We start from the raw sequence: 14565 nt of genomic DNA, 5'->3' as shown, positions 1-14565 counted from the left end.
CTACATTGCAGTTTTAAGCCCCACAACCTGAGCCCCAGGAGTCCAAGTCAGATGATCCAGCCAACCAGGCCACAAGGCTTCTATCACTGTATAGATACACTCTCAGTGTATGTCTACATTACAATGTAAGCCCAGGGTTAGCAGAAGTCAGGTCAGCATCAAAGAGGACTCCAGAAAGACAGTTTATGATCTTTGTGGGTAGTTTATCACCTAACCAGGGAATTGAACCCTGGACCCTCAAATTAAAAGTCTGATGCTCTACCAACTGAACTAGCCAAGTTCACAAAGAAAGAGAGCAAGTTGGTGCACAGGAGAAACTAGTCAAGAAAAGAGGAGCAGGAAACAATAGGAGAAACCTACTGCTCTCTCTGGTCTGGTCAACACTACAAGTTTATATCAAATTTAGCAGTGGTAAATCGCATTAACCCTGCACCCGTCCACACAACAAAGCCTTTTATAGCAATATAAAGGGCTCTTAATACTGATATCTGTACTCCTCCCCGACGAGGGGAGTGGTGCTGAAATGGGTATTGCTATTTCGGATTAGGGTTAGTGTGGCTGCAATTCGATGGCATTGGCCTCCGGGCGCTATCCCACAGCGCACCATTGTGATCACTCTGGACAGCAATCTGAACTCAGATGCACTGGTCAGGTAGACAGGAAAAGCCTCGCAAACTTTTGAATTTCATGTCCTTTTTGCCTAGCGTGGAGCGCTGATCAGCACAGGTGACCATGCAGTCCCAGAATCAAAAAAGAGCTCCAGCCTGGAACACATGGGAGATACTGAAGCTGATCTCTGTATGGGGAGATGAATCTGTTCTATCAGAACTCCATTCCAAAAGACAAAATGCCAAAACATTTTAAAAAAATCTCCAAGGCCATGATGGACAGAGGCCACAAGAGGGACTTGACACAGTGCTGAAACTTAAGGAGCTGAGAGAAGCGTACCAGAAAGCCAACGGAGGGAGGGGCAACTGATGACCGTAGCTATCCCACAGTTCCTGCATTCTCCAAAAACCATTTGAATTCTTGGTTGAGTTCCCAAAGCCTGAAGGGTCAAAAACATTGTCGTGGGTGGTTCAGGGTATATTTCATCGCCCCCTCCCCACCCCGTGAAAGCAAAGGGAAAAAAATTGTTTCTCGCCTCTTTTCAATGTCACCATATGTCTACTGGATGCTGCTGACAGACGTGGTGCTGCAGCACTACATAGCAGCATCTCCTTCCCTTCCCTTCCTTGCGGACAGCAGACAGTACAGTAGGACTGGTATCCGTCATCATCGTCCCATGAGTGCTCCTGACTGGCCTCGGTGAGGTCAGCCAGGGGCACCTGGGCAAAAATGGGAATGACTCCCTGGTCATTCTCTTCTTTAAGCTTTGTCTAATGGAGATTCAGTCCTGCCTGGAATATCATAGCAGCTGGAGGCTGCCCTCTCCTCCCGCTTTTGAGCTTTGTTTGCAGAGGCAATAAAGTCAGTGTTGTTTAAGATTCCTGCATTCTTTATTACTTCATCACATAAATTGGGGGATAACTGCCACAGTAGCCCAGGAGGGGTGGCGGAGGAGGGAAACAATGGGAGGGGTTGTTGCAGGGGCACCCCCTAGAATGACATGCAGCTCATCATTTCTGCGGAATGTCTGCGGTTCCGCTCTGACCCGGAGTGGCCATTTGCCTCTCTGGTTCTTTAATAGGCTTGCCTGATAGTCTAGACAGGACTGACTCTCCCTTTAGACAAAACTTAAAGAAGAGAATGAGCTGGGGAGTCATTCCCATTTTCATCCATGCACCCCCAGCTGACCTCACCGAGGCCGGCCAAGAGCGCCCATGACAGCAGCAGATGGTACAGCATAACTGGTAACTGTCATTGTCAACTTGCAAAGCAGCAGATGTTACAGTATGGCTGGTAACCATCTTTGCTAACTTGCAAATGGCAAGGGGATGCTGCTATGTAGCACTGCAGTACCGCGTCTGTCAGCACAATCCAGTTGACATATGGTGACAGTGAAAAAAGGCTGAACGGGGTCCATGGTTGCCATACTATGGTGTCTGCTCGGGTAATCCAGGGAAAAGGGTGTGAAATGATTGTTTGCTGTTGCTTGCATGGAGGGAGGATTGAGTGATGACATTTACCCAGAATTACCCACGACACTGTTTTGCCCCATCAGGCATTAGGATCTCAACTCAGAATTCCAATGGGTGGGGGAGACGGTGGGAACTATGGGTTAGCTATGGGATAGCTACCCACAGTGCAACACTCTGGAAATCAATGCTAGCCTCGGTACATGGATGCACACTGCTGAATTAATGTGCTTAGTGTGGCTGTGTGCACTTGACTTTATACAATCTGTTTCCAAAAACTGGTTTCTGTAAAATTGGAATAATCTTGTAGTTTAGTCATACCCTGTGATTAACAACTTTGGTGGCTAATTGACGGTTCAAACCCAAGTGAAGATGGAGGTGGGTTTTTTTAGTGATGATAATCCAGTACATTTTAACAGGCAGAAAATTGCCTCCATGCTGGTCTAGCCTCATTGGCCAAGCATAAGTAGCACTTTTGTCAGATGTATTGGTGGTATATTGGTGAGTGTAGTTGTCTTATAAGCAGTGGACCTGGGTTTGATTCCCAGTGAATGAAGTGATGTGATGCTTTCTCTGCTGGCAATTGGTTTAATTTCAGTCACATTATAGCAGTTTAGCAGTGGAATGAGAAAATCAATGTCCTGCAGGTCATTCAACACACAATGGAGGAAGAAAGGGGTGGGACTACACAATGAGCTGTTGGAGTTATCCTGGTATTTCAGTGTTTGGATTATTTATTTTAAAAAATTCCTTTACTTCTCTCTCCCTTTTAGACTCAGAGCCTTTAAGGTCAGAAGGGGCCAGTGTGATCATCTAGTCCGAACTGCTGCACCTTGCAGGCCAAAAGACCCCACTCACCCACTCCTGTAGTAGACCCGGGAGGGGAGGCAGCTCTGTGCACTGCCCCTACCCCAGGCAGCACATGGACAACATCTGCTCCCCTCCCACAATGGGTGTGCAGAGATGTGCCAGCAGCACTGAGGGGGCTCCCTGCCCCTTCTACCTCAATCCCTCCGTGTCACTCCCAGAAGTGGCTGGCATGTTCCGGCATCCCCTGAGGCCGGGTGAGTGTCTCCATTCACTGTCCCTGCCCCAAGTACCAACTCGGCAGCTCCCATTGGCCAGGAACTGCAGCCAATAGGAGCTCTGGGAGCAGCGCCTGTAGGCAGCGGCACACGGAGACCCCCCTGACCCCACCCACCTAGAAGCTGCTGCCGCAGAGTTGTGTGTACCGGTCACTTTGAGAGCTGCACTGCCCGGGGTAGGTGCCGCCCCTCTTGCATCCCAACCACCTTCCCCAGGGCAGAGCCAGCACCCCGCACCCAAATTTCCTCCCAGATCTTTGCTTGTCTTCCTTTTACCCAGAACCATCCTCCTTCTCCTGAGATGCAAGTAGCCATCCCTGGGAAGCTAAGAGGCAGGCACAGGATTCTGCCTCCAGCAGCAAACCGCACCTCCTCAGGCTTTGCAGAATGAATGGTGGTGCTCTACTAACCCCACTTAGCCACATTGAGGCACTTAGCTTCTGCCCTGCCTTCGTCAGCTTGACTTTCCTCTTTTGCCCCATTCCTGTCTCACTCCCTCCTTTGGCAAGTCACAAAAAGGAGGCCAGAAGGAAGAGTCGGCTGCCATAGGCCAATCTCCAAGGGCAGGGGAGACCAAGCCACAAGGCTTCAAAAAATGATTGGCCAAGATCCTCTACCTTTCTCCTGCTGATGCCAAGGCTTTTTCTCAGCTCATTTCACCACCCTCTGTCCTGCAGGGGTTGAGTTTATCGCAGGTGTTACCTGACATTGGGCCAGCTAGTAAGCACAGGGAGCACTAATGACCCACTAGAGTTTGGCAGAAAGCAGCACGTTTATTATACTGACAGCTAAGCTCAAAAGAAGAAGGGGGGATGTGTCACACTCACACTTGCATACTCACGCTCCCAGGACTGGCTCGGCACTAGAGATGTCAGGATTCTGCAAGATAAGTGTCCCACAGCACAGCTATGGATGGTGCGATGAAGGTAAGTCTCCATGTGGCACAATGAAATACAACACAGAGAACCACTAGCCAGGCGGTCCAGACAAAGAGCATTCACTGGAGGTACAAGCTTGTGAGTGCTCTCCTGAGCACAGGGCTCCTTCCCCTTTTAAGGACCTGCACCTAATGGCCTGCGACTAGACATGACTTGGCTGCATCTGGTTGGTCACACTCCACCTTGGGCAGTGTCCATGCTTTGGGTGATCGCTGCCTAATTAGAGTCCCAGAAACCTGGTCTACCTGGGAGCTCTTCTGCTCTTCAACCAGCCCATTCATCCCACAAGCATTCCAGGAGGGAGCGGGAGGGGGAAAGTCACTTCACAGGCATTCAGAGAGGGAGAGGGGACAAAAGTGGGAGCTGGAGAAGTATAACAGACCTTTTGAACATAGAAATCACTGCTGCTCCTATAACAGCAGGGACAAGCCACTAGGAGCTGGGAAAATTAAGCCAGCATGTTTCGGCCTGGTTTACAAACCAGGGATTTTTTGCATGTTAGGCAAACGTGATAACCACTACACTACAGAAACTCTGTCACAGTCCTCTGCCCCTCCCTTCATAAGAACATAAGAATGGCCATACTGGGTCAGATCAAAGGTCCATCCAACTCCTCATCCTATCTGCCAACAGCGACCATTGCCAGGTTCCCCAGAGGGACTGATCAGGTAATGATCAAGTGATCTCTTTCCTGCCATCCATCTCCACCCTCTGACAAACAGAGGCTAGGGACACCATTCCTTACCCATCCTGGCTAATAGCCATTCATGGACTTAACCTCCATTAATTTATCTGCAAAAAGAATGAGGACCACTTGTGGCACCTTAGAAACTAACAAATGTATTTGAGCATATGCTTTCGTGGGCTAAAACCCACTTCATTGGATGCATGCAGCGGAAAATACAGCAGGAAGATATATATACACACACGCAGAGAACATGAAAAAATGGGTGTTCCCATACACACTATAACGAGAGTGAGCAGTTAAGGTGAGCTATTATCAGCAGGAGAAAAAAATCTTTTGCAGTCATAATCGGGATGGCCCATTTCCAACAGTTGACAAGAAGGTGTGAGTAATGGTAGGGGGACAAATAAACATGGCGAAATAGTTTTACTTTGCGTAATGACCCATCCACTCCCAGTCTCTATCTGAGTCTAAATTAATGGTGTCCAGTTTGCAAATTAATTCCAATTCAGCAGTCTCTCATGGGAGTCTGTTTTTGAAGGATTTTTGTTGTAACAGTGTGACTTTTAAGTCTGTAAATTAGTGACCATGGAGGATGAACTGTTCTCCGACTGGTTTTTGAATGTTATAATTCTTGACATCTGATTTGTGTCCATTTATTCTTTTCAATAGAGACTGTCTGGTTTGGCCAATGTACGTGGCAGAGGGGCATTGCTGGCACATGATGGCATATATCACATTGGTAGATGTGCAGGTGAACGAGCCTCTGATAGTGTGGCTGATGTGATTAGGTCCTATGATGGTGTCCCCTGAATAGATATGTGGACAGAGTTGGCAACGGGCTATGTTGCAAGGATAGGTTCCTGGGTTAGTGTTTTTATTGTGTGTTTGCTGGTAAGTATTTGTTTCAGGATGGGGGCTGTCTGTAAGCAAGGACTGGCCTGTCTCCCAAGATCTGTGAGAGTGAGAGACCATCCTTCATGATAGGTTGTAGATCCTTGATGATGCACTGGAGAGGTTTTAGTTGTGGGGCTGAAGATGACGGCTAGTGGGGTTCTGTTACTTTCTTTGTTGGGCCTGTCCTGTAGTAGGTGACTTCTGGGTACTCTTCTGGCTCTGTCAATCTGTTTCTTCACTTCAGCAGGCAGGTAGTGTACTTGTAAGAACTTTTGTGTCATAAACAGATAGTTAAGGGTTAATGCCTCTTTTACCTGTAAAGGGTTAAGAAGTTCCCGTAGCCTAGCTAACACCTGACCAGAGGAACCAATGGGTGAACAAGATGTTTCAAACGGAAGGAGGGAAGTTTTCATTTGTTTAGAGTCTCAGTTTCAGTTGGAGCAAAAAAGATCAAGGAACCAGCCTCTTATCAGAGTAGTAAGTTTTAGAAAGGAATAGATAGGTTTATGTTTATTTTTTTTGTAACTTGCCTTGGTACCATTAAGGGAATTATCAAATTTGGGTATTTTTGTGTGTATTAAATTTTTTGCCCAGGGGAATATCCTCTGTGTTTTGAATCTGTTGTCTGTGAGAGTAGCTGGTATGCTAATCTCTCCAAGAGGGGTTTCTTTTACCTTTCTTTTCTTTAATTAAAAGCCTTCTTTTTAAATACCTGATTGATTTTTTCCTTGTTTTTAGATCCAAGGGGGTTGGATCTGGATCCACCAGGAGTTGGTGGGAGAAAGGAGGGGGGATGGTTAATTTCTCCTTCTGTTAAGATCCAAAGGGGGTTGGATCTAGGTCCACCAGGAAATTGGTGAAGTCTCTCAAGACTACTCAAGGGGAAAAAGTACTGCTTGGGGTTGGTGGCAGTGATACCAAATCTAAGCTGGTAATTAAGCTTAGAAGTGTCCATGCAGGTTCCCACATCTGTACCCTAAAGTTCAGAGTGGGGAAGGAACTTTGACAGCTTGATAGAGTTCTTGTAGGTGTTTGTCTCTGTCTGAGAGGTTGGAGCATATGTGGTTGTATCTTAAAGCTTGGCTGTAGACAATGGATTGTGTGGTGTGGTCTGGGTGAAAGCTGGAGGCATGTAGGTAAGTATAGCGGTCAGTATGTTTCCAGTCTAGGGTGGTGTTTATGTGACCATCACTTATTAGCACAGTAATGTCCAGGAAGTGGATTTCTTGTCTGGACTGGTCCAGGTTGAGGTTGTAGGTGGGATGGAAATTCTTGAAATCATGGTGGAATTCCTCAAGGGTTTTCCTTTCCATGGGTCCAGATGATGAAGATGTCATCAGTGTAGCGCAAGAAGAGTAGGGGCATTAGGGGTCGGGAGCTGAGGAAGCGTTGTTCTAAGTCAGCCATAAAAATGTTGGCATACTGTGGGGGCCATGCGAGTACCCATATCAGTGCCACTGACTTGAAGGTATACATTGTCCCCAAATGTGAAATAGTTATGGGTGAGGACAAAGTCACAAAGTTAAGCCACCAGATTTGCCATGACATTATCGGGGATACTTTTCCTGACAGCTTGTAGTCCATCTTTTGTGGAATGTTGGTGTAGAGGGCTTCTACCTCCATAGTGGCCAGGATGGTGTTTTCTGGAACATCACCAATGGACTGTAGTTTCCTTAGAAAGTCTGTGGCGTCTCAAAGATAGCTGGGAGTGCTAGTAGTGTAGGGCCTGAGGAGGGAGTCTACATAGCCAGACAATCCCGGTGTCAAAGTGTCATTGCCTGAAATGATGGGGCATCCAGGATTTCCAGGTTTATGGATCTTGGGTAGCAGATAGAATACCCCTGCTGCTTTTTTGGCCTGCTGCTTCTCTGTCTGGAATGTTTTTGTCAGCCCTGGCACCCAAAAAGGGCATCATTGTGAGTGTCCACAAAGACTAGATGAATTTTTGCCTGCCTTGCTCAGCTTGACTTCTTCCTCACCCCATTCCTGCCTTCATCTGGGTCACCTGGTTGCTGAAGATGGTCCATTGTCTCAAGTGGTGCCAGAGCCTGACACAGTGCCCCTGGGCAGCCTTTGCTCTGCACATGTCAGCCGTGCATATTTACAAATACTTTAAAGCTCCTGTCAGTAAGTTCTGGGGACAGTTGCTCCCCTTCAGAGGAAGCTCCCTAAAATTGGCCTGTCTCACCCAGTGGTACATTGACCTCTATTCAGACTGAGCTAAAGGGGGCGCCTCGCTGCTGCGGCCGCCACTGCTGTGAGGATGGCCACTGTTGCGGATGAAGCCATCCTGCAAGCACCTTCCACCTAGCCACTCACTGAAAATCCTGTAGGATGTAAGGTGGGAGTAGAAGAACACTAGAGGGGAGGCCTCCCCCTTCCCCCACCATCGGCCATCCCATACCTGGTGCTGCACCCAGTGGGTTAAAAAGAAAATACGGCCATATTGGAAGAGTCAGTTGGGTTCTTTGTCATTGCCCCACCAATCCCCTAGGGCCTGACCTGCCCTCCAGCTCAGCCACCCACTGAAAATTGAAAAACAAAAAAGTAGAGCCGTAAAAGGCTTCAAGACCCACCAGGACCAACCCCCCTTCTAATACGGCAGAAAAGCCACATGTCTCCTGACTAGGTAGGGACATCCTATTGCCCCACAAGAAGTGGAAAGCCATCGTGTTTGGTCTCAGGAGCACTCATGGAGCAGGGGGAAATACATGGCTGAGGAAATTCCCCACAGATGGGTCTTGAGCATGACAAACTTGTAGGTAATGACAAGGTCCACTTACACCACTGGCCAAACCGTTCCTCACAGGCCAGCAACCACTTCTCCCAGTTTGCATTCCTCATCTCATCCCCAACCAAATGCTAGAAGGCCCAGCTCATCAACCCGCCCACTCTTGCAACCTTCCTCTTCTGCCCTGACTGATAGGGAGGAGTATTGAGCCTCCCTTCCTTAGGCCCTTCAGCATTCCTGTGGAACACCAACACCGCCCAAGTGACTTTGGGCCAGTAGGTCAACCAATAGGGCTGCCTCCTAGGCCAGGCGGCAGCCCAGCTTCAGAACTCAGAGGAAATGGAGCTCACATCCCTACCTACAGGACTCCAGGCACGGCCAGGCTTCTGGATCAAACATCCCCTCTTGTGCTCAAGTCACATCAGCTGGCAGGTAAAAGACGGGCTTTCATGGCATTTAAGAAAGCAAGATTGAGCCTTGAAAGACCCAGCAGGGTTTGTGGCACAGGAATTGTCCTCAGATCCCACTGAGACTTCAATTTAGATTGCTGGATTCAAAGACCTGATTGCTGGCTCTTACACTCTGGGACCAATAGGGAACCCACAGACCTCTGCTGAGGATGACCCTGTGGGGGCAGCCCTGCATTTGCTCACCAAGTTGGCATGCAGCAGTTTGCTGCAGCTCTCAGAGGCCTTTCTTAATCCAGACTGAAAGGCCAGTGGGCAGGTGAGGAAGTTGCCTCCTCAGTCCCAAGCAGTATATGGCCCTTCCTAGGAAAGGCCAAGTCCTGTGGAAAAGGAGTGACATCTTAGAGAGATGCCTTCTTTTGTTTTGAGGGGAATGGTTTTCTTTTCACCTGAGCAGGGACTTGAACCCTCGAACCTCAGAGTAAAAGTCCAATGTTCTACCAACTGAGCGAGCCAAGCTCACATGACAAAGAAGCAAATTTCATACAGAAGAGAAACTAGTCATGAAAATGAGGGCAGGAAACAATACAGAAAACCTGCTACTCTCACTCTCTTAGCAGTCCTAGCTTCAGCCTGCTCTTCCATCCGGCACCCTGAAGCCTTATTCTTTTTTTAGTTAAATATCAAATCCAGGAGAAAACACAGTTATACAGAGCAAAACAAAATCACAAACAGAAATGTCATTGGAAATACAAAAATAAAAAAAGAAAATGCAATCCCCATCGCTTTATCATAACTGGGCCATTCCTGTATCGAGAGCACCCGCTAAGGGCCTGTCTGCTTAGGAGAAACCTGGAGGAACTCATACCACAGCCTGAACATGAAACTCAGCTCCTCCCAGGTTCTGAAGTAAAACCCTTTCCCTCCTATGACGTTGCACTCCATAGGATTTTATGAAAATATGCTAATAAGTGTGAATATAAAGTGACTGGACTATGCTTCATGCAAAAGGTCTCTTGTAAGGTATCTCCTTCTTTGAGAAGGTGACGGATTACTTAGATAAAGAAAAAGCGGTAGATATAATTTACCTAGATTTCAGTAAGGCATTTGACACGGAGAACTGTTAGTTATACTGGAAAAGATGGGGATGAATATGAAAGTTGTAAGGTGGATAAGGAACTGGTTAAAGGGGAGACTCCAGCGGGTCGTATTGAAGGGTGAACTGTCAGGCTGGAAGGAGGTCACTAGTGGAGTCCCTCAAGGATCGGTTTTGGGACCGATCTTATTTAACCTTTTTATTACTGACCTTGGCACAAAGAGCGGAAATGTGCTAATAAAGTTTGCGGATGACACAAAGCTGGGGGGCATTGCTAACACGGAGAAGGACAGGGATACTATTCAGGAAGATCTGGACCACCTTGTAAACTGGAGTAATAGTAATAGGATGAAATACAATAGTGAAAAGTGCAAGGTCCTGCACTTAGGGATTAATAATAAGAATTTTAGATATAGGTTAGGGTCGCATCAGTTGGAAGCGACAGAGGAGGAGAAGGACCTTGGGGTATTGGTTGATAACAGGATGACTATGAGCCTCCAATGTGATACGGCTGTTAAAAAAGCAAATGTGATTTTAGGATGCATCAGGAGAGGTATTTCCAGCAAGGATAAGGAGGTGTTAGTACCGTTATATAAGGCGCTGGTGAGACCCCATCTGGAATATTGTGTGCAGTTCTGGTGTCCCATGTTCAAGAAGGATGAATTCAAACTGGAACAGGTCCAGAGACGGGCTACTAGGATGATCCGAGGAATGGAAAACCTGTCATATGAAAGGAGACTCAAAGAGCTTGTCTTGTTTAGTCTAGCCAAAAGAAGGCTGAGGGGGTTATGCTTGCTCTTTATAAATATATCAGAGGGATTAATATTAGGGAGGGAGAGGAATTATTTAAGCTTAGTACCAATATAGACACAAGAACGAATGGGTATAAACTGGACACTAGGAAGTTTAGACTTGAAATTAGACGAAGGTTTCTAACCATTAGAGGAGTGAAGTTCTGGAACAGCCTTCCAAGGGGAGTAGTGGGGGCAAAAGACATATCTGGCTTTAAGATTAAGCTTGATAAGTTTGTGGAAGGGATGGTATGATGGGAGAGCCTAATTTTGGCAACTGATCTTTGATTATCGCCAGATAAGTATGCCCAGTGGTTGGTGATGGGATGTTGGATGGGATGGGATCTGAGTTACTGCAGAGAATTCTTTCCTGAGTGCTGGCTGGTGAGTCTTGCCCACATGCTCAGGGTTTAGCTGATCGCCATATTTGGGGTTGGGAAGAAATTTTCCTCCAGGGCGGATTGGCAGGGGCCCTGGAGGTTTTTCGCCTTCCCCTGCAGCGTGGGGCATGGGTCGCTTGCTGGTGGATTCTCTGCAGCTTGAGGTCTTCAAACCAATTTTGAGGATTTCAATAACTCAGTCCTGGGTTAGGGGTTATTATAAAAGTGGAGGGGTAGGGTTCTGTGGCCTGCCTTGTGCAGGAGGTCAGACTAGATGATCATATTGGTCCCTTCTGACCTATGAGTCTATGAGTCTATGAGTCTATTACAAAGCTTATAATCTACTGTGTGTGTTCATCCTATTTGTATGAACCGATCATTCTTGTATCTGAAACTAGAAATATAAACTATAACTCTGAGGTCTTGTTGTGATGATGCAAAGTGTGGACCATTAATAGTGGTTTGGACTCTTGATGGTTCCCATTAACCAGGACAATTGACTGGAGATGGCTCTGTCCTGCACCATCTGTGAGTCAGGCCAGGAAGAATGAAGGCTTGGGGTCTCACAGGACATATGCCCATGTCACCTGGTACAGGAATCCATCTGAAACCTGGGGCTTTTCCCCAGGAGAGAGACAAAAGTTTCCTGCCTTGTACCAAAGCTGTATAAAGGGGTGGAACTGAACAAACATGGCTGCAGTCATGAGACATCCCCTAGCTACCACTTGAGCTGGAACACAGACTATACCAGGTGAAAAGATTGGCCCAGACAAGAAATAAGTCTGGTCTGCAAAAGAAGCTTATTGGAAGATCTCCGAGGGTGAGATTTTATCTGTATTGAATTTCATACTGTATTAGGCTTAGACCTCTATGTTTTTGTTTTATTTTGCTCTATGAAGAATACAAGCTCCATAGAGAAAGAAAAGATAATTCCTTAGAAAAGTCTCTGTGTGCGTGTGTGTGTGTTAGATGGGTAGGAGGGTGTCTAGAAACCACTCTCCTATAGTTTCTTTTCTCTGATTTCCTGTAGAAAATCTGAAGCAGGGAGCAAAAACCATTGCCTTCTCTGAGGCTTGAATTCAGGAACTTCAGAGTATGCGACAGACACACTGCCAACTGCACTAAGAAGGCTTGTAAAAGCTTTAGGTTCAGTGTATATAGGACCCTCCTACAGCAGTGACTGGGGCAGGGAAGGAGCCAGGAATGTGCTGGAAGAATCAGGGAGCTCTGGTGACCAGAGACTTTTGCTGGCAGCTTTCACAGCAGCAGAGAAATCAATTCATGCTGCCAGTGACAAATCTACTGGAACTAATGGCAGCAAAGGGGGGGATGTTTCCAAGCTATGCACCTACTTCCACATTTTAGAACTTACTCTCCTTTTCCCACCATGGCACTTTCCATGTGAATTAAGCAAAGCAAGTTGGGGAAACTACACAGGTAATAGAAACCAGTGCTCTAGATAGGCTTGAATTCATAACCCCAGCAAAATCTCCCTCTGCGCTAACCAGTTGCACCACTGCAGGTGCTTCTTAGATAAAGCTGGGAAGCAGGCAGTTATCAGTCTCTGTGGGTCACACCTTTATCTGGTAATTGAAAGGCTGATGCATCAAACCAAACTCAAGATGCAGGTTTTCAGCCATGAGACTCCAGGACATTTTAACAGGAAGAAAATCTCCTCTATTCTGGTTTAGCCCCATTTGACTCCTTCTGCCCGTCTTCTCCCCCCATCCCCAGTCTCTTTCCTTCCCCATCGGGGCTTTGCAGAGAGGAGCCCCAGTCAGTCTCTGTCACAAAGAGTCTGTATCCCATAAAGGCAGGGAGGGGTCACTCTAAAACATTGATAATGGGGAGGGGAGTGGTGTGCATGGTTAGGGGGAGAAAGGATGGAGAACTAACAGTGGGGCCCAGAGATATTCCCCTAGATTGGGGAGATCCCCTGCTGCCCCCCATCAGCCGGCTGCGGGAAGAACAACTTGGGATTGCTTGGGGAAGCCACCTTTAAAAACACAAGTGTAACATGCTAGTTACATTTTAATAAGACCAAAGCCTCCTCAAATCCAGGGTCACAATCACTGCAATGATTTTGCCTTGATATTTTACCGGCCGCAGACACAAAGTGAGTCAAATTACAGTTTCCATTTGGAGTTAGTGCACACACAAGAATCTGGAGGCTTTTAATTCCTTAGGTTCTGCTGCCATATCATTTCTGTCCTGTTCCAAGATTTATCATTATGCAAAGCAATGTTAGGCCCTTGGGAGTGTCCCCCCTGGTCCCACCTGCCACTCCTGGGCAATTCAAAAGGACCCAGGGACCTCCGCCACCACCAGCAGGCAGGCAGACTTTGGGGGCATGCCTGAGGAAGGTCCGCTGGTCCCGCTGCTTTGGTGGACTTCCCACAGGCATGTTGAAGCCATGGGACCAATGGACTCTCCACATGCATGCCTGCGGGAAGTCCACCGGAGCCACGGGACTGGCAACCAGCAGAGTGCCCCCCACAGCATGATGCTGTGCTTGGGGCGGCGAAATGTCTAGAGCCGCCCCTGATCCCAAGCAAGCTGCACTCGCCTCAAAAAGACAAAGAGTCCTGTTGCACCTTATAGACTAACAGACGTATTGGAGCATAAGCTTTTGTCAGATGCATGTGGTGGAAATTTGCAGGGACAGGTATAAATATGCAGGCAAGAATCAGTCTAGAGATAACCAGGTTAGTTCAATCAGAGAGGATGAGGCCCTCTTCTAGCAGTTGAGGTGTGAGCATCAAGGGAGGAGAAACTGCTTTTGTAGTTGTCTTGCCAGTCACAGAATTCCCACTACATTAATCTGATGAAGTGGGGATTCACCCACGAAAGCTTATGCTCCTGTACTTCTGTTAGTCTATAAGGTGCCACAGGACACTGTTGCTTTTTACAAATCCTGACTAACACAGCTACCCCTCTGATACTCAAAAAGACAGTGTCCCCTGTTGGGTGTAAATCACTGACTTCTCTCCTCTCTGAGCACTGACTGCCCCTCCCTTTCCTTGCCTCTCAGTCTGAGCAGATGGGACCTTTCCCTTCAGTGCTGGAGGATTCACACTTCTCATCTACCATTGTCCCAAGCGGCACAGCAGGTGGGAATCTTAAATGTACTGAGGTGACTTAGGATCAGAAACTCCTCCAGACCTTCCATGCAATTGGCACTTGCCCCTCACTGAGAAGGACTGAAACTAGTGCATGAGACTTCAGGGCCACATCCCCTCTGGGCATGAGCAAAGAGCCGAGTGAAAAAATGAACTTATAGATACAGGGATTGAACCCATGGGCTCATACATGCAAAGCATGTGCTCTACCATGGAGCTATATCCCCAGATGGCCTGGATATACTATGGGTTACACTCAGAGCCCTCCTGTTTCCACTGCATCCAGTGACCTATAAACTTCACGAAAAGCCCATTCCCCTCTCTGAGGGCACTTGTTCATAGGGGTCATTGTGCCACC

The 14565-nt window shown here is 47.4% G+C and overlaps 1 non-coding gene across 1 annotated transcript; it reads right to left on the bottom strand.

Moving 5' to 3' along the window:
* Positions 1-207: 207 nt before the first annotated feature.
* TRNAK-UUU lies at positions 208-280 on the bottom strand. Its single transcript has one exon. It is a non-coding gene; the product is annotated as a tRNA-Lys (tRNA).
* Positions 281-14565: the final 14285 nt, after the last annotated feature.

The sequence above is a fragment of the Gopherus evgoodei genome, chromosome 1 (genome assembly GCF_007399415.2).
Source record: "Gopherus evgoodei ecotype Sinaloan lineage chromosome 1, rGopEvg1_v1.p, whole genome shotgun sequence".
Classification (NCBI taxonomy): Eukaryota; Metazoa; Chordata; order Testudines; family Testudinidae; genus Gopherus; species Gopherus evgoodei.
The sequence above is the reverse complement of the archived record's forward strand: the minus strand, read 5'-3'. Positions and strand labels throughout refer to the sequence as shown.